At 42.3% G+C, this 20,543-nt stretch overlaps 1 long non-coding RNA gene across 1 annotated transcript in view; it reads right to left on the bottom strand.

The window, feature by feature from the left end:
• LOC137141885 (uncharacterized) overlaps positions 1–20,543 on the bottom strand; it is an 83,325-nt gene that overhangs the window by 14,434 nt on the left and 48,348 nt on the right. Inside the window, exon 2 of the long non-coding RNA XR_010916762.1 lies at positions 4,760–4,853. This is a non-coding gene — a long non-coding RNA (uncharacterized lncRNA). The remainder of the gene's footprint in view (positions 1–4,759; positions 4,854–20,543) is intronic.

The raw sequence follows: 20,543 nt of genomic DNA, 5'->3' as shown, positions 1-20,543 counted from the left end.
TGGGGTTAGTTTACTCACTGGCACAGGTCTTTTTCTTGCAGCGTAGACCTACCCAGAGCCGCTAAAAATCAAAGAAGATTCTACTGAGCACATGCACGCTGCAATTTTTCAAAGGCTTTTAATTTGACAAATCTGGGCAGATCTTCATGGGGATGACAAAAGGCACATCCCTGATACACAGGCCACCCCCCTGCCACAGTTCAAGTGCCTGTGTCAGGGCATGGGAGTCCCAGAGCTTTAAAAGAAAATGTCACTAACTTTTTTTAAAATGGGCAGAACAGTGTGTTTTCCCTGAGCATTGATCTTGGAAACAACCAACAGTTTTGACTTGAAGTTTTGCCTGCCCCTCCACCCCCAAAAAAGAAAAAAGAAAAGAAAGTGAAAAAAATAAGTCATCCTGAGGTACATACCTGGCACGGAAAATTTCAGCCCAAATGGTTAAAGTTTGGCAAAATTATAAGCAACTGAAAACAGGGTCTTAGAGTGGGCAGTGTTGGGCAACATTAATAGTAAACAGAGGTACCAGCCCCATTTACAATAATCTAATACACTGAGACATTGTTAAAGTCCATTTCAAGACAGGGAAAGACACATGGAAGGCCTATACATCCTGCCTCACTACTGTCCTAATTATCAGCTAAATGATTTTTAAGCACAACACAACAATTTTTCACAACACAACTAAATTCCTGAGAAATATCAAATGGAGAAAAACGTTCATGCCATCAAGTGTTAAACTCTCTATAATAGACTCTGTCAATTTCTTTGCACTGTATAGTAATGAATTTGGATTGTTTCATGTTCAGAGTTTCTGTTTAATGGTTCTTTGTAAGTAAAGAAATTAATTTTTCATCCAGATCACATACCAATTCAGGACAGTTTACAAATAAAATATATAACGATTGAAGCTGAACTCTGTCAGATAAGAGAACGGTCCTGTTGGAATTTCAAGGACCAGAACAGTTCAGTTTAGTTTTAAGCATCTGACATCCCGAAATGTGGATAATGCTACCCACTGACACAATGTACCTACAGTGTAGCAATCCTGTACATTCATTTATGAGTAAGTGGCCTTGTGCTCCAGAACTACCACAGGGAATTTGGCTGTCTTGCAGTAATCCAATAAGTAGGGGAATATTGACTATATGTAGTTACAGTATTTGAATGTTTAAACCATTTTGTTATTTAAACATAATTTGGTGCTGGTGAAAGGTGCTGGAATAGCACCTCTGGAATCTGAAGGTCTTTATTTAACTACAGGATAAATACAACACAGGCAGAAACAGTGCAAGCTTCTCTTACAGTACCATGCCAAGGTGCTTTAGTAGTAAACTGGAGACCACCAGCGCGCTATGAGTCAAGTAATTCATCCTCTCTAACAGATACAACGCTTGTCCTATCTGCTGAGATTGTCAGTGGACTCAGTGCCTAGTGACTCAGGCCTGGGGCCCGTGGTCGGGCATAGAGATGGGCAGGAAATGGTTTTCCTCTTTTTTGAAAATTTGAGATTTCATTTTTTTTTCCATTCCATATTGGGACAAAACTGAGACCGTTCAAAGATTTTCAGTGAAAAAAAAAAATAATCCAGAGACTAACTCCACTCCAGAATAACCAATAGACCGGTGCTTACAGTACTTACCTAGGATGCAGGAAACCCAGATGTGAGTCTATTGGCTGTTCTAGGGTGAGTCTCTTTCTCACCTCCTTCACCATTAGTGGGTTTGACCAAAAATTACATCCTAGACCCGAGAAACATTTTTCTCCAAAACTTTTGTTAAAACTGGTATGTTTCCATTTCGACAAATCAGAATTTTCCAGTGAAAACCGTTTTGTTGAAAACTGCTTGACCAGCTGTAGTTAGCGGCCCATTGCTGAACTCTCAGTTTTAACACCAACTCACTGTGACATCTTGGGCAAGTCACTAATTTGTTTACACTTGAGATACCATATCTGTAACTGGAGTGTTAGTTACCCACCTTGAGTGTAAAGTGCTTTGAGCTCTACCAATGAAAAAATGCTATGTAAATACAAAGTATTATTATAAGGACCTTTTTTGCACTGTGGACTATCCAAGTTATTTCATTTAGACCACAGATACAGTCATCAGATAATAATGGCTTTTGGTTTTTATCCATCCAGGCAAAGGTGACAGAGATAAAAAGAATATCTCATCACCGGTCCCCTGAGCTTTCGCTAAACACTGACTTTAGTGGAAGTTATGCAGTGAACATCCCACACAATGCTTTGAAAATATACCCCGTAGAGTCCTCCTTTTGATCCCTTTCCTGGACTTTTCTCAAAATAGACTAATTTTTTCCTACAGTTAATGTTAACTAATTTACTGTGGAAAGTATCTATGAGCTAACCCTCTCCATGCTCCTCCTTCCAAGAAAAGTTAGTGCTCCAACATAGTGGTTTCCAATACTTATGCCATAGATTGTCGGTTTCCAAGGGCTTGATCTTGTTCTCAGATAGGCAGGTGAGCATTCCTATGTATCTTAGTAAATGAACTGCTGTGCTAAGACGCATGTTTGTGTTTCGGAGAAACATAGGCTTAAGTCTTCACTGTGTACTGCGGGCCTGATTCAACAGTCCTTATTCAGGCAAAATTCCATAGAAGTTAAAAGGAATTTTATCCAGTGACGAATACGAGACATGCCTAGTGTACATATTAATGGAAATTCTTGGTGAGACACATAAAGATATAGTGTCTATTTTACCCTCCATGTGTACATGAGGGTAGAGGGATGGATTTATGTGGATAACTATGTGGATTGCAGCTACTGAGAATCATACATTTTGTAAATCCCACATCTCAAACGGAAAAAAATTTAATGAAAAAATTGTATAGATTTTAAGTCCAGAAAGGACCATCTAGTCTAACCTCAGTCTATCATTAAACTGTAAGCTTCAAGGAGAAAAGACCCACTGTCCATTTGTCTTCTGCATACATGTGGTGCTATAAGGTATTAAAAGGATCAGACCCTAGTACTGTCCCTGCTTTGGAAATTAAAGGGGCCTCAGAAAGACGAAGAACACAGAGACATATGAAGAAGAAAACAACCCCATAACTTGAGTTTTCAAGAATTCATCAGAATCTCCTTTCTGTCACTGCACCAGAATAAAGAGGAAACCAAGCTCTGAAGCGTCCCTTAGCCTCTGTTTGCCAGAAGCTGGGAATGGGTGAGAGGGATGGATCACTTATTGATTATCTGTTCTGTTCATTCCCTCTGAAGCACCTGGCATTGGCCACTGTCAAAATACAGGATACTGGGCTAGATAGACCATTGATCTGACCCAGTGTGCCCGTTCTTATGTTCTTAACTACTTTGATATATTCCAGACCAGTTTTTATAACCATGTGCTCTGTGGCTGGCATTCTTCTGTTCATGCTGGTTAACTCCTTCCTCACCATTTCTCTTGTATTTGAGGGATCCTGGACTCACATACACCCTATGGGCCAAAAACTGGAGTAGAGCTGAGCTGTGCTCAGTGCAAGACCCAAATGAAGGGGAGCATAGGTGGCTCCATGCCACATCTGTGCTCGCCCAGTCCCGGGGCCAGTCAGGGGCCAGGTCAGCTTCCAGTGCAAATTAGAGCTACTTCAGGGCTCCTTTTACCTTTGACCAGCTTCAGTGGCTCTTCCCATTTGACACACTTTCTATGCTGGGTCAATGAGGGTGGTGGCATAAGGCCATCCACAATAGTTCTGCGCTACTTGAAGAGTCTTAACACACTAAGCCACTCCTCACCTGGTCAATTAAGCTAGCTATAAGGTCTGTTTGACAGTACTGAATTGGAGCAAAGAAGACTTGGTGGTGGACCTAGTCAAATAAAGGTATCTTTAGCTATTCATGGTCAATGAGTGCCTGGAGCATAAATGGACTCATCTCTCCTCCTGAAGTACCAGCTTTGCTCCATTTCCTGCCTACTTATTAAAGAGTTTCAGTTGTAACTCAAAAAAGACAGACCAGAAAAAAAACACAGTCTTCTGAATATATTTTTCGTAAAAGTGCAGGGCTTAACATCGCGTAAGAGAAAATGATGAGTCTTTCATTGAGCAATGATGAAATCAATTAACTCATAACAAAGTGTAAGAGCTTGGTAGATCAATCCCCCTTTGACTTAATACACTGAGAAGAGCTGTAGCAGCTCAGATGTGTTTTAGTTAGGCATGCTCATTTTAGGGTGAAAAAAAACAGTTTGAGTTTTGACCCAGCACCATGAGTAACACAGGTATGAGGACCTGATCATGAAAATGCCAATGAACAAGGGTTGCACTCTCACTGACATCAGCTAGACTACTCATATAAATAAGTGTTCACCATTGTGAGTAAGGTCAATCAGGCCTTATGTGGTCGCTGTGGCTATGGAATCCTGCAGGTTCTGCATGATGACAATTTTCTACAGCATGTGTAACAGGTGCCATGTCAATGCCAGCCATAACTAAGGGCTATCTACAAGGAGATCTGGGCTAGTTGGATGACAGTACCTCTCTTCAGAAGCAGCACAGGTAAGCATCAGATGCTATGATGATGGGCACCAATGCAAGAATTTGAATAGAAAGTTTTCCTGAAGTGTGGACTGATGTAACAAGAATGCCCTATAAAATATCTATTCTCAATTACCCCAACGAGCTGGAGCTAGTTGGTAGGTAGCTCCCTACCACCAATCACAGACTATTTACATCAAACACTGAATCACAAAACTGGTTATTTATGTTAATGGAATACAGCCTCCATTGATTAAAACCTCTGACCTGATTACTCTTGTTTTGGACTCCTGTTCCACGTGTGGGTCTCAGCAGATTGAGAGCTCAGCTCCGCCCAGTTTCAGGGGTCTCACTATATGCGCTTGATTGAGAAAGAAAATGAAGAATAAATAAAATAAATAAATACAGCAGAACCATTGCTATTTTATTTGGATTATTCTAATGGTGCTAGGGTGACAATAGATGAACAAATTAGGTTCAGAGCTATTCTAACATTAGGTGAACTTGCATTCTTATTTGATCCCTTAATTAGATGTATTTAGCAGACAAGATCAAGTCACTGGAATCCTCAATAGCTACATTCTCTTCTGAAAGGGATAAGCAGCTGGAAAAAGAGAGAGAGAGAGAAACAGAGACAGACAGAAAATGCAGGAGTCAGTTTTGCAATCCAAATTCATTAATGAATTTAAAACATATACTGATTGCCATGAACAACCAGCTGTCCACATACTACTTAAGCACTATTATAGTACGTCCATATTCACCTATAATGAGAAGCAGTTCTGGGACTTAGAAACAGTTCTCAGAAGATCTAGAGAGAGCTCTCTAAGCAATACTGCAGGAAGATGTGTGAATAATCCTATGCGATTTTACTGCACCACCTGAAAAATAGTTGGTGGACAGCATGAGGCTGTAAATAAGCACTTCAGCGATCTGTTATTGGATTTGTCAACACTCTATGTAAGATAGCATTGGAAGTTTGTTTTGTTCTATTTACTAGGTCTGTTGGACAGTGCTCAGGTCATTCTGATAGGAACACTGATGTTGGTGGGCTGTAAATAATTAGCAGAATGCTCATTAATGTTAACAGCAATTACCATCAAACATCAAGACCAATGTATACACACCAGACCTTGCTGTGCACACACTGGGATGAGTGTAAAGAACCCACTCACTGTATCTGCTAGTACATTGGCCTCAGAAAAGTTGAATACTCCTTCAGTCTCGATTCAACTCAAAAAAATCCATTAGCTAACACCTGGACAAAGTTAACCCTCAAAGCAGACTGGATGGATTCTCTCCTTCCATGTCACCATTCTGTTTTCTCTTTTATCCCAAAATAGAATTCAGCAAGACTCCTGGATGGATTAGATACATAATACATTCATTAGGACTGCTGGTATTTCCAAGAAGGTATACGAAGTGTACAATTTGTCCTCGATGCATTGTTTGATGACATACTAGGAAAGTTAGTGGAGACTAGGAAATTCTTTCACAATCATTTTCTTCAAAAATTAGACTTTTATTTTTATAGGATTCAATAAAAATAAGCACACTATGGGAGAAGATGAATTAAAGACATCCTCATTCTGTGCACATATACAGCAGAGTCTATTTGGTGTAGTAAATCTTGTTCTCCAAACCGTTTTATGCCTTTTGGTTTTCTTTTAAGAGTCCCGTTTAGCCACCCTTAATCAGACAAAATTCCATTGACTTCAGTGGTACCTGTCTGAGTAAGGAGTGCTCGATAGCAGCTTACGAGTTTCATGGTGTTTGTGACACTTACATTCCTGACACAATTCCACTTTCACCTATACTATAGTGATTTTTCCATAGAATATAATGGGGTCCCAGATTTAGCTGTTTCTGCCTTTCCTCTTTGTTGCCTTCCTCCAGGTCTCTTCTGCTCAGCTTTCCTTGAAATATAGATTTATATACTGTATACATACATAAGGTGAGCAGCCTTACAGTTTCAGAGGTTCTGGCACGGGGTACAAAGCAACTGCAACAAAAACACTGACATGCAGCTGTTTCTTTAAATGGTGGAAGGCAGAGCAGGGATCCCCTGCCAGCCAGGTATGAATGTATAAAGAGAACCCCTTCCAGAAAGAGGACTCAAAAAGTTCTTGAAAATGGGACCACCTCAGAGATGAAGTTATTCCCTCCCCACCTCTTCCCGACCTGCTCCAAACTTCAGCAAATCAGTTTTTCCAAGAGTCTCAGCCCCTTCCCTCGAGTATACTGATTTTTCTATGTGAACATTTTGGCAGATCTCAGAACAGTTTTACTCATTCATTTAGGAGGCACAAATAATAGTTCCATTTCACCAGTTAATTATTTCACCAGTTCACAGATGCATGCCTTCTCTGCACATTCAGTTAGGAAAGGTTCAGTGCCCACACAGGGAAGAAGAAAAAAAAAACAGAATATGTTCTCATTTCTTCCCTTAAATAGCTTTTGTTTCTTGATTATTAAAAAAGTGCAGCCCAGTTTCTTTCAAAGGACTAGGTCTGACTTGAAGTGAGCCACTGGAGGTCACTGTGACAGTAAAGGAAAACGAGTCAGATTAAAGACCTCCTATGCAGTAGTCACCCGTTTGAGGTGGGGTGGAAAAGGGAGCGAGAAGAGACTACATCTCCATTTAGACTTTACTGGAACTTAAAAGAACTGGCTGCAGAACCAAGGCCTGGGACGAAGCTCTGTCCACATCAAAAGCTTGAATCCCAACCAGGTTTCCCTCCAAAGAATCTCATACTTTTATCTCCTGTATATACTTGTGTGTTTACAGTCTTCAATCTAACTGTGAAGTGTCCTGGCCTGCTCAGAACTGTCTGACTCTATTCCACACTGAATAGAGCTTTTTTGTTATTATTATTATTATATTATGCATTACATATATAGAATATCATTCTGTTTTTAAAAATACTGCCTTTTACAACACAAGGAGGGAAAGCTAAACTCAAATGAAGGCTGCACATGCTTCACCTCTGCCTGAGCTGTCAGGGAGTTTTTTCTCACTCAGTGCTGTACACAGCACGTTACTAGGAGATTAATACAAAATTGGTCACAGAGCTGTTGACTTCCTATCCTTACAATTCCATAGTTTAAAAATCTGACTAACGGTATTAATGGGGGTGGATAGGTGTGTAAGGAAGCATCACACCTTTCAAACTTAGAAGATTAGGGGTCTATCTTCTGCTTTTCTCCAAAAAACAGCTTTTGAATCCCATGTCTCTAGAGTAATGCCTGCTGCCTCTATGACAGAGGTGTGCACAGCTATCATCAATGGTAATGGCTGAAATCACTTGGCTGGACCCATGGGGGAGGTGGTTTGGAGGTTCGTTTTGGATAAGTACCCAAAAAGCTATACAAAGCTTTGGAGGACCCCCCACCTGGCCCTGCAATCTTTCCCCTATAGTCTCACACACAGACCACCCCACAACCCATCTTACACAAGTCTCCACTAACTTCATATTCATTTTAGGCTATTTTATAAAGGAAAACAAAAATCAAATATCTTCTATAAAATGAAACAAACATGAAGCTATAACACTACATCTTGCAAATAAGGTTCCTACAAGAGCAGTTTTCCTTTCTCCCTTATTTTCTATATGTTTGTGTAGTTTTATATAATTTATAAGCATGCATGCACACGTGTGGGGGAGTGAGAGAAGGGAAGGATATTTAGGGATTCTTTGGTTTTGGACACTGGTGCACAGTTGGGGGAGGTAAGTTATAAACATATAGGTAGATCCAAGAATGAATACTTTAATATTTGCAGATCTCTGGGGTTGCCAAATGCTAGCATTTCAGGGATGCAAATTCACATGCAGCTAGCAACCCACTTTGGAAGGCTATCTATATATTGCCAGTTAGGCTGCAGATTTTACATATCCCAGCAGAACGACACATGCGTCTTAAACTGTCTTAACTGACTTAACTGACTAGGAAAAAACATCTTAACTGACTAGAAAACATCCCTCCTTATTCTCCAAACTAATGAACTTAAACCAACCAAAATTACTTGGTGTGGGAGGGAGCAGAGAGATCAACTCCTTTACCAGAAATCCTGGCTTTTTACTAAAAAGCAAGTTTTCTTTCCCAGGGGTTCAGTCATCCCATAACCTGATAGTTCTGTAACCTGAAGGAAGATGGGAAAACTGATTAGGCTTAATAAAATCACTGCACAGCCATCCTCCTGTGGGAGGTCTCACCTTCAGGATATTTTCTAGGCATTTGTGTTAAATGGCTCATTGCAGCTGGACTTTTTATTTCATTTCATTCTCTCAGTACTATCAAGCAGCTCTAACATTCCCCAGCTTGTTTACTGCAAATCTCACCAGTATGCTGAGTGCCAGTTTCATTTAATTTGTTTTTCCAGTGGCAGCAACAATCTGTGTGGAAAACACAGAGGGGAAGAATCTGGAATCAGCAAATGGTCCACAGCTGCACACCATAATTTCTGCAAGTTAAAGTTTTAATTTAGTCCATCAGAAGAAGAGCAGAGGATTGGAGGGGAAGAAGAGGTGGAGTAGTGGAAGAAATATAGGGAGAGGAAATATTAAAATCCAAGACAGCTGGAGATCTTGGAGTCATTATAATTAAGGTCCAACAGGTTACAATTCCTCTAAAAAGAAGAATGCAGGAACACAAAGCAGCCAATATGGCTTCAAGAGGGATTGCTCAAAGACCCGATGGTAAAATACATTGTACTGGAAATGGAAAAGTATGCATGTCTCCCCCACTTCGTACGCAGACCAGAATAGTCATTCTTTTGTCTGCAGACAAAAATAAGGTCAGAAAAAAGAATGAGGTCAGAAAATAAAAGGAAGTGAGTGGATTCTACAGCCAAAGGAGTTAAGGGGACTAAGTAATAAATCAGGTAGAAGGTGAAATTAATTATTCTAAAAATCACTAATATATTTTAAATCTCTCTTTAATAAGAATGCAAACCAAGCCACTGAAAGACCAGTATAGGAATTTTGGGAAAACCTTAACATATACCAACTGTACTATCAGCTGGGTGTAAAGTGAGTTAGCAAATAAACTGACTGAACCATTACAAATTATATTTTTAAATAGAGGGTGGTGCCAGATGATTGGGAAAAAGGCAAATTTAGTAATGATCTTCCAAGAAAAGGAAAGAAAAGAAGAAAACAAAAGAAAACAAAACAAGAAAAGCAGCACAATCCTGGCAATTCACACCCAGTAAATCTAATTTCAGTCCAGAATAAAACAATGGTACATATACTCAGAGAAAACTGTCTCAGTATTTGGAGGAAAATAATGGAAGCATAGAAATAAAAAGCCTAGGGTTAATAAATAAGTTCTGGCTAAATATCACCTGATTTCAAAGTCTTTTCTTGAAGTGAAGCAGTTTTTGTGAAATCTAGAATCTTCTGATTTTAGTCGACCCAGTCAGTCAGACTATAAGAATAATAAAAGTTTTCCATTGTTTTCCTTGATCAACAATCTACTCCTTGTCATGAACAATGGTCACTCTCCAGATAGATGCGTTTAAATCCATCAATTGCCTTTTATGCCACTATTCATGGGGTGGTGTTGACTCACCTGTGGTCCCTGGCAAAAGCGGATTATGATTATGATGTGACTATTCTCAAGGTGGAATCTTTCTTGCCTCTTGTGCTCCGCCAAGACAGAGGGTTCATAATTTGAGATCCCGGTGATGAGAAAAGAGCAGCCGGATGAGGAAGTGCCCACACAAGCAGTTTATTTAATCAGAACTTTAAGCTATGAGAGTTACAAATCTTAAACTATTGCAAGCTGTTAACAGCTGGGAAGAAAGCGCTTACCAGCACGAGGGTGAGGAGGCCCATTCTTCACCCTATGAAGCGAGTTGCAACCAGGGAACCAATTGCCCAGGCATCCCCTAGCACCTCGATGGATCCACGGAGAGCCTCGACAGGGCAGTGCCCGGGGGTCCCTAATATACCCCTTTTCCCCTAAACCCTGCAATCAGCTTCACCTAACAATAGGTGACGTGTATCTCAATCCACTTAGGGATTGGGCCTTAATACTTGTTTTCTATTAGTCTATTGGCAGTTAGCTAGGGACCACCCCCAATAAGCTGACGTTAGTTATTTCATAGCAAAGCTGACCTTTAGCTAGTCTTGTGGTCAGCCTACTTCTATTTTCATTTCAAGGGTATTTCCAGGCCCAGGGGATAGTTCCTCTTATCCTCTAGGGACTTTCCAGGCCTACCATTGCTCATAAAGCCTGCAGCTGATTTAAGGGCCTAGTCTTGCCATGCTAAGCAGTCCTCACGTTACAATAATCTTGTGCACCCTACACCTCTCCAAGAGGCTCCAGAAAGAATTATACTGGACAGTTGCTCACCCTACCTAACAGCCCAGCCATATGAGATTCATCATGTGTCTTGGTCAACATGTATGCGAGGTAACTGGAAATGCTTGCAATACAAATTGGGCTGCAACGCCATTGGTATGCTGATGACAGCTCACTTGTGTTTTTGCAGATCAGATACGGTTGGTGTTGCCTCTCTGCTTTTCTACTGATGGCCCAAGATTGCTGCTCAAGATGGAGACATTTATAACAAATAAGAATAAAAATACCTAGCTCTTATATCACACTTTTCATCAGTATATCTCAAAGTGCTTTACAAAGAAGATCAGTATCGTTATCTCTGTTTTACAGATGGGGAAACAGAGGTGAAGTGATTTGCCCAAGATCACCCAGCAGGCCAAGGGCAGAGCGGGGAACAGAATCCAGATCTCCTGAGTTCTAGTCCACTGAGGTAACCACTAGTCCATAGCTTATAGAGGAACTAGTGGGAGCAGCATCTCATCCTTCTGTTGAATGAGAGCATGCCCATCCTTTGCTAAGGAAATCCATAAGGGATTCTTTTGTTCTCGCACTTGCTCCTGAGTTCTTGAATAAGAGTGGTGCTTGGGAAAAATGTTTCCTTGTGCTATTGACATGAATATGGTGGCCTTTTTGCTTGGAGGTAGACCTCATCAGAGTTATCCACCCCTTTGCCTTCTCCAGATTGCACTATTCTAATTAATTCTTCTTGGAGCTGTCCTTGGACACCACTTTGGGATTTAATTAAGCATAGAATGCAGTAGCTTGTTTGTTTGGTGATGCTAACTATATGGGCCTTCTGTACACGCTAACCTTTACCAGATTAGAGATGGCATTTGCAAATTTCTTTAATTTATGGTAGCTGCAATTAATCAGGGGATTCTCGATTTGTTGGCAGTCTCTCATTAATGCATTTTTATTAAGACTTGTGACTGCTCCCTGAGGCTTATGTGATGGGTACCCACATTTTTTAATACAAATAAATAAATAACCAAGACCAAGACTTGCTGGACAAACTTGATTAATTTTTAATTTTATATTTAAAGAAAGAAGTGGATTAAGGGAACACAGTAGATGCAGTGAATCTGAACTCTAGGAAAGCACTTGATACAGTGTTATAAAACCTTACTCACAAAATTATTTTAAAATTGACTTAGACATGAATACTGTCACAAACTGGAAACTGGCTGAAGGACTGCAAACAAAAGGGCAATGATAAAGGCTGCATTTTTGTCGCAGCTGACATGAGAGTTATGGATTTCCATGTGTTTTCTAAAGTATCCATGACTTTTGATATTTGGGGATTTTGCATGTGGGCTGGTAAACGTGATGGTTAAAGAGTTGAACCAATTTCACTAAGAACCTCAACTGCTGCCAAGTTAAATTCTAGACTGCACGGGAGGCTAATAGAGAGCAGGAGCTCAGCAACAACACTGTGGTTAACAAAGGATCAGACCAATGAATTCTCACTGAGAGCTTTAATTCCTCCAGAGGCAAAGACATTTCTCCTTCCCCACAACATTTGCAGTTAGCATGAGTATACACTGGGGAGCTCTACGATAGAAATTACTAATGTTGCACTGTTTTGACAACAAAAGTACTATTCTTCTCTCTCTCTATGTGTATACATATATATATTTATTTAAAAGGACAAATAATGATTATCTGGGGTGCAGAACAGCACCTGTGCCAACTGAATTTGCCATCATCATCATCATCTCATAATATTTCCTAAACATTGCCATATTTAACCAAAACTACTAGTAATGAAAAAAGGAAATAAAAAAATCAATGGGGAGCCCCCAGTGGGTTGCCAAAGAGGTTATTATTTAAATGTTCAACAGTGATACCAAAAAGGAAGAACAGCATCCAAGTGAGATGCACAGTTGATATGACACTGGGAAGGTATGGAAGCACCAATGAAGATACAGACATAAAGGGCTCTAAAGAAGTCAGAAAGATGGATGGAAAACAACAAAAATGAGATTCTGATACGTCGGGGGGGGGGGGGGGAAATCTGGAAATCCAGATATTCAGTGCAAGCGGCTACCTGGAAAGCAGTGATGCCAAAAGAAACCTGGGAATGACAGCAGGCAAAATTAGATCTATGTTAGATATCTGACCTGGCAGCAAGAAATGAATGCTGTTTTAGGTGGCATGTATGCCATTGCACATCAGTATATATATTAGATTGCAAGACCAGGTTTATTTCTGAAGGACCTCATTACCAGAAAATTACTGACAAATGTAGGAGTGAAAAGCATTGCATGCATTATTACAGGAGGGATACCATCAATATGAAATCTAGTTTATTTCTGAAAGTGAAAGGAAGGTAGTTTCCAAGTATAACACCTGCTCCTGAATCACCCTGCCAATTCGTATGGTTTAATAAGTTTATCCCATTAAAAAAAATGTTTCTTTCTCTCCATTGACTGTGTGGGTCATTCACACAATCAACTGGGGAAAAGTGGCTGACCACAGAGCGGAAACAGTCAAGCTAACTCTACACAAAGTGCTGCTATAAGTACAAAATAAACAAATTGAAAAAATAGAAAAAAAGTACTAATTACAAGGAGTTTAGGTGTTTCTTGCAGCAACAGTAGGTAACAAGCTTTTAGACAGAAGCATGGGTTTTTAAGATTGTTTCCTTTTAAAAGCCTTTACTAAAGGGCAGCCATCAAGAATCCTTCCTATTTGAATCCCTCCTTAAAATGCACTTAATTCACTGACAGCCATGTTTTCAAGAGGGACACTGATTTTGCTTGCCTCCATTTTTAGGCATTCAATTTAACATCCCTGGGACTCCAGCTGAAGTCCATGGCACCTCTAGGTCCTCAACACCACTGAAAAATAGATGTCTGTGTTTCAAGTTGGGCATCCAAATAAAATATTTACCTTAACAACCCCAAACAAAAATGCCCCTTTTTCCTCCACCAAACCGCTCCCCCTCGTTCAGAATGGGAACCTTCCATTTATGCATCATCACATACGAATGGTTCATGTTGGCTGTATATAATTTAGACTGAGTTCTTTGGGGAACAGACCATGTCTTCCTTTGTGTTTGTACAAAGTTGACTACATCATTTCTGCTCAAGAAACAATTAGAACTATAAGGAGAACATTTTAAAGAGGGAATTTTTGTTATAAATACAAGGGAAAAGTCCCAACAGTGAAATCTATTAGGCTCTGGAATAACCTCTCTAGGGAAGTGGCAGAAGCCGTATTGCTTGAGGGTTTTAAAAGCAGACTGACTCCACTAGGGAAAGTGTTGTTGGAAAAAATCCTGCTTTGGGACCAAGCTTTGATTAAGTGCATGAGCAGTTGTGTGTCCTTGATTTGCATGCAAAGTTACAGCAGTCATGCGTGCAAATGGACATTTGTACAGGCAAGCACATAAATGGCATAAGCTAAGTAGATACTCAAATGCATGTGTACCATTATGAAAATCAAGCCCAATAGGGCTTTTTCATTTCTCATGTCTATTATTCATATATAATAAACCTTTTAAAAAAAACTCAGATATAGGCAGATTCCTGGCATGGAACATTTCAGCACAAATGGTTAAAGACTGGCAGAGTTATAAGCAACTGAAAACAGAGTCTTATAATAAAAGGTGCTGGCATTGCTGCCTGTAATACATAAAGGTAAAGATGAAGTGGTGTGTTCGAGCAAGCTCTGCTGCAGATGTCTGGTGACCAACTTCCTTCTATCTCTAGAGCCAGCACAAGCAGAGATGGAGCTCTCTAATGGAGTAATCACAAAGTTTTAAGATATCCTCTGCTAAGATATTAGGAATATTGCCTACTCCAAATGTTCAAAAAACTCATGCGTCAAAACTCATGCCTCCTCCACCTCCAAATCATGAGATTTAAAAAACAAGCAGCTACATTTTGCATTTGTTATTTGCTTTCTGATTTTGGAATCTTTATGATACATTTGGCTCAGGTTCTCAGGCTTTTCTCTGTAACCATGAGGACTAGAAACTTTCATGTTTCCTAGTCACTTGTCTACAGGAGCTGGAGCTTTAAGTAAAACCACAAATATTGCAAAAGTTGGCAACACTGGAGGGAGCTGCCAGGGCAACAGCATGATTCAACTTCCAAGGAGTGAATATTGTGTTGGCCCACTTTACCTACTGGAATCAACAGTTTCCATTTCGTAGGCTGTGGACCCAGGGGGACCACCTTGGCCATGGCCCGACCACTTTTGCTTTGCCAGTTGCAATGGGCCAGGTTTTTTCCACTTGTGGGGGAAATAACCCAGCACACTGCAACTGGCAAATGTTTCTGCACAGACGCATGGGAGCACCCACAGCTGTGCAGCGATTCACTGCGGCGCCAGCGTCCATTCAAGACAATCTGTCGCCTTAGGACTAGTTTGCTTCTAGCGACAGCAGTCCCTGCCGGAGCAATCTGGGGCACTGTGTCCCCCTTCTGCCCTGGACAAGAAGATAGATGGTTCCTCCACCCTGAGTAACCTCGGGCCTGCGAGTCACTATGCAGCTAGGATCCCTTCAGACCAGCCACAAAAAGCAGTTGCTGTCAGTGCCCAGGACCACCTGCAGGAAGCACAAACCGCCGGTACCAGGACTAATGACGGGAGGTGGGAGCAAGGCTCACTCCCCTCTCTGGCATGGACAGGAGCAGCTGCTGTGCGGAATGACAGGCATCACTGGTTGCTCTGAGCCAGGACATGCTGTGCAGGGGACCCCTATGCACTCCCCCACCTGCCACAAGGCTGACAGCCCTGGGACTCCTTCACCCACCCAGGATGGGACAGCCCCAGAGAGCCCCGGTGGAGACAGGCAGCAAACCACGCATTGCTGGTCAAACCCAGGAGAGAGGTGCTCCCTTGCGCCCGCTTGAGTGTCTGACCCCTGGGTACCCCACCAGACTGGGCACAATCTGGAGATCCCCCAGGGCAGCTCTGTGGAGTGAGACCCTTCTGCAGAGTGGGGGACTCACATCCCCGAGAGAAGGTTCCCATGGGGGACCAAGGAAAAGGAGCCTGTCTGATGCAGATCCCTGGCTCCGCTGCTCCGGGGCATCCTCTCCGCCTCATCCCATCGGGGGGCACCAACCACCCTCGGCAGCACCCTTTGCCCAGCAGCTGCCCCAGTGCCAGCCAGAGCCCCATGCCAAGCTCCAGGGCCGTCCCTAGACCGAATGGCACTCCCCACCCCCTCTCCCTCCGTTTGTTAAACTTGGGAATACCTTCGTTCCTGTAGCTCGCCGACTGACTGACTGACTGGCGACGCCCCGCCCCTCAAACGCCCGCGGGGGCCTGGCTGACAACATTCTAGGAGGTTCAAGGACAGTGTCGTTCTCAGAAAGTCTGGAAGGTTCCACCAGATTCTACAAAGGCCCAGAACATTCTAGGAGGTGAGTGAAACATGAATCCACGTGCTTCAAAACATTCTCTTTTCCCTTTCGTCGCTAGCAACAAAAACAGCCCCCCCAGCCCATCGCCCTCCCAACCCGGCTCCCCAGGCAGCTGCCTGGATCGCCTGCCCCTAAATCCGGCCCTGCCAAGCGCCCAGGGTGGTGCTGGACCATCCCACTGGATAGCTACCTGGAGGAGCAGCAGGAGGGCAGTGGCAGGGGCAGAGATGGCTCAAGACGATCGGCTTCCCTAGGCAAAACTTCACCACGCCGCCCAAAGCAGCCGCCTAGTTTGCCGATCGCTCGAGTGGCCCCCGGATGACGCGTGGGTCGCACAGCTGCTGGGAGCTCTGCCAGCTTAGCGCCTGAGTCCTGCGCTGCATGCTGGGCCCTCCACATGCCAAGTACTGCTTCTCTTGGCACCGGGGTCCGAGCAGTGGAATGAATGGACCTAAGGCCCAGCGGCAGGGAGGGGTGAGGAGTGGGGACTAGGGTAAGGGAGGCAGGGGCTTCTGGGAGCCGATAGTAGGGGGGCTTCCTTGACGGCGGAGGCTCCTGGGAGGGAGTGGGTTTAGGTGCTCATGGGTGCAAGGCAGGAGATCCTGTGCCTAGGTGACCTCAGAAGGGCTCCCAACAGGGCTAAGTGAGGCACCTGGGACGGGGGGTGGGCATAGAGTTTCCAGTGAAGGTAAGAGGCAAAGAGATTTTTAATCACCCCCAAACCCCACCTGTACTACCATCGATGGGGGGGGGGGGTCAGGCTGCTGAGGGCATCAGGATGTGGGGAGCAGTGGCTGGTTTTTCTGCGTCTCAGCAGTGGCAACCCTACGTGCAAACCCTTTATGACTTTCTTTTCTGTTAGGCTTGTTTGGGGCTTGATTTCAAGCGCAAGGTTATTTTGTGATGAAAAATAAATAAATATCAACCCTGTTCTGGTATGAACATAAATATCTTCCTCTATGGTCCCTGTTTGGGACATCCCTGTTCCAGCCCCTGCCCCCATTTCAAATGGCATTCCATAGCCCATGAATCCACTCCAACTTCCCACCAGTCCTTCTGCCCTATGCTACAGCAGACAGCCCTTTTCGAACCGTGAACTCTGTTCTGAACTGAACTGCAATCCCTCATATCTGATGTGATTAATAGGAAAACCTGCTCCTTATTCTATTTCAGTGTTTAAAACATGAATAAGCCTTCTTCTATATCAATTCTAGTTCTAATTGCATACACCCACTCACAATTCCATTTCTCTCTTTGGTGAGTCTCCTTTTTTTTGGTCCATGAACTTGAAGGGTATATGAAAACAAGAGCATAACAAAGGAGTCTCTTGTGCTTTTACAAAGCAGAACCAAAAGGAGAATAATTATAAAAGCTAAGTCATCTCACATAGCACTTTACATTCAAGGATCTCAAAGTGCTTCACAAACAGCTGATTAAGTTTCACGACACCTCATGTGAAGTAGGTAGGCATTATTATCCCCATTTTACAGATGAGGAAAATGAGGCATGGAGCTGTGAAGTAATTTGTCTGAAGTGAGCTGGGACTAGAAATCAAGACTCCTAATTCTCAGGCATTTAAAGGAAAATAAATGAGAATAATCTGCAGAGTTGAAAAGCACTTCCATTCCAGGTGGGAACACTGTTGAATTGGATTAATTTTTAATCCTAATATCATTGACTTCATCCCTTGCAGAGAACTACATATAGATTTAAAATTATTTCCCCCTTACTACTCCTAACAAGACACAGACAGAACCCAACTGTACGTAGGAATTCCACAGTCCCATCTCCTGCAAAGTGCTATCCTAGATGATGCTAACACCTTGTTTCAGCTTCCAGTTAAGAGGTCTAAATGTTCTGGTTTGTCCTGGTTCTTTTGCTCAGGCTCCTGCCATTCCAATCAATTTCTCCAGGTTTCTTTCGGGCTGCAGACATGGTCCTACAGTTGCACCATTAGCTTTATTACATTGCTTATTCCCAACGCAAATGCTACCATTCTTTTTTTTTAAGGCGGCCAAAGGAGAGAGCGGATGTCATGTGGCCATGTTGGTTTTTGAGGCACAAGTATCCACATTGCCCAATCACAGAAACTGCCCATGTTGATCATTCATTGGCTAGAGAGCGAGGAGAGAAACTCAGATCGCACAGGGCACTAACTTCCACCTAGATAGAGCCCAAATACTCTGTCTGCAGCTCTTGCTGTCCTTAGAAGTAAAAGATCAGGATGGGGAATCATACAGTAAACATTAGATCAGATCCAACATTGACTGACATTCTAGCATGGCCTGACGCAGCTAAATATTTAGCAAGAACCAAAATAGCCAAGGATCAGAAGAGTGTATGTCTTTGTTCTTCTTATTCCATGTGCTGTTATATATGGATGAAATTCAGAGGGACAGCACAAGAGCTTGCATAGGCCTTGGAATGGCCCAGGAGTGGGGCAGAGGCCTAGGAGTGAATTTTAATCTTTAATTCTTATTTGAATGCAGCTTTATCATTGTCAGTCAAAAGATGCATAAGCGGGCAGAAAGGAATGCTAGTTCTATTACTTGGCAGAACTCTAGTAAGTTAAACCACTTTTGGCACCAAAATAGAACCATCTTCAGTATATCAACACCCAGTTAACTTTAATATGTTACGATCAGCTTGTATAAAAATAATATGTTAGCAGAAAATGAACAAGTGACATCAAACTCCAGTGCGCTGAAGCTACTATTCCATCCTGTGTGGCTCCTGAATAAAGATAAGTTTGATGGTTTCATTCCTGTGCCTCATGGAAATTTTTCCGCACCCCACAACATGACAAGACTTGTAACCTCAGATCAAGAGATGCCCGAGCTCTGGAACAGCAGGAACATGAGGTAAGTCAGCACTGGAGTGCATTGATCAGGCTGCATGAAGCTTACATAGTAGCTACACACAGCACACCTGGAATTATCAGTCAAGAGACATTCCAATACTATGGTGATGGGTGTGGTATAAAAAAAAACCCAACTAAATAGAATAGAAAAACCTGCAGGGAGATTTTGCCCCCACACTCAATATGCACCAAACTGCCCAAACGTGATGTACCTTATACCAGTACTTCAGTATTAAGGTGCTTCTAAAAGGGGGTCAAGTAAAATTAATAATTACTTTATGATTCTCCTTGCACAGGGTTTTTTAAGTCCCCTTGAGAAGCTCATAGCTTGCTCTAGTTGATTGAAAGACCCACTGTTCCCCACAGTCATCAGAAGAGTATAACTTTTCAGAGAATTCGGGGCTCTTTTCCCACATAGGCACTGTCCCCTTGGCGTTGGGGCCATGAAATCTGGTCGATTTACAGTTATCTGATTTGTTAGAAGCAAAGCAGTAATTACAAGAATGTAATATTCATTTTTGCACAAGGCACGGTGTCTGCATGTCTGGGAAGGGCCCAAGATGCTTACAACATTTATATTTTCCATGCTGTGGTGAATTTGGAACCTTTACACAGCTTAAGACAGAATAAATTTTACTCCAGCACAAATCTCTTGATCATTTCTCCTTCAAATGTGGGAAAACAGCACTGAGAATGTGGAAAGTGTAGAGCACATCATAAATCCATGGACACAGGAACTCAGAAAGCTGCATAAGGCACATAAGGTCTACTATAAAGGAAGCACTGTGCTTTAATATTATTTTCTGTTTAAAATCTACATGTGTGGTTTGGGACAAAGGCCTTTTAGTGTGAAAGAAAGAAGGTTCAGTGTTCCCCCCCACCACCCTGAAGAGAGGTGCGTCTCTGGAGAGACAGTAGAGAGATGTGCTCCAGCCACCAGCATACAACACTAAGAGAAACAAAACAGGAACTTTCAACCAAATAAAATGCTTGGGACAGCCAAGCACCCAGGACGTGGCATGTGTCCAAGTAACCAACAGGTGTTGTTTATCCACAGACGGGGATGCTGGATCTTAAACTGCTTAGTGTCCTTATGTACTACCTAACCCCGAATTGGGGTTGCCTTGTGTTTACATCTAAAAGAGCATGTTTATATATAAAATTATAAAATATAGAAATATTAGAATATAATCCTGAATTAGGGATCCTCGGCTTTGTGACCCTGCCAGAACAGCATACCATTCTTCCATCTTCCTCCTCCTCTCCTCACCCTGTCAACTCTATTACCAGAGATTCTTTCCCAGGGAGTCAGTGTAATCCCACCAGGCCCACCAGTTTGCTACCTTTATCTCAACAGTAGCACTAGAACTGCAATCTAAGTTTCCCCTACTGTTGCTTTTGAAAATGGATCGCTGACGTTAAAGGTACCCACTGCCCAGCTAATATTATTGTTTGAAGAAAAGAGGAG

Source organism: Emydura macquarii, unplaced genomic scaffold, assembly GCF_026122565.2.
Source record: "Emydura macquarii macquarii isolate MOO-44397 ecotype Brisbane River unplaced genomic scaffold, CSIRO-AGI_Emac_v2 contig_3122, whole genome shotgun sequence".
In the NCBI taxonomy this organism is placed as follows: Eukaryota; Metazoa; Chordata; order Testudines; family Chelidae; genus Emydura; species Emydura macquarii.
Note: the sequence above shows the minus strand (reverse complement) of the source record. Positions and strands in the feature narration are given on the sequence as shown.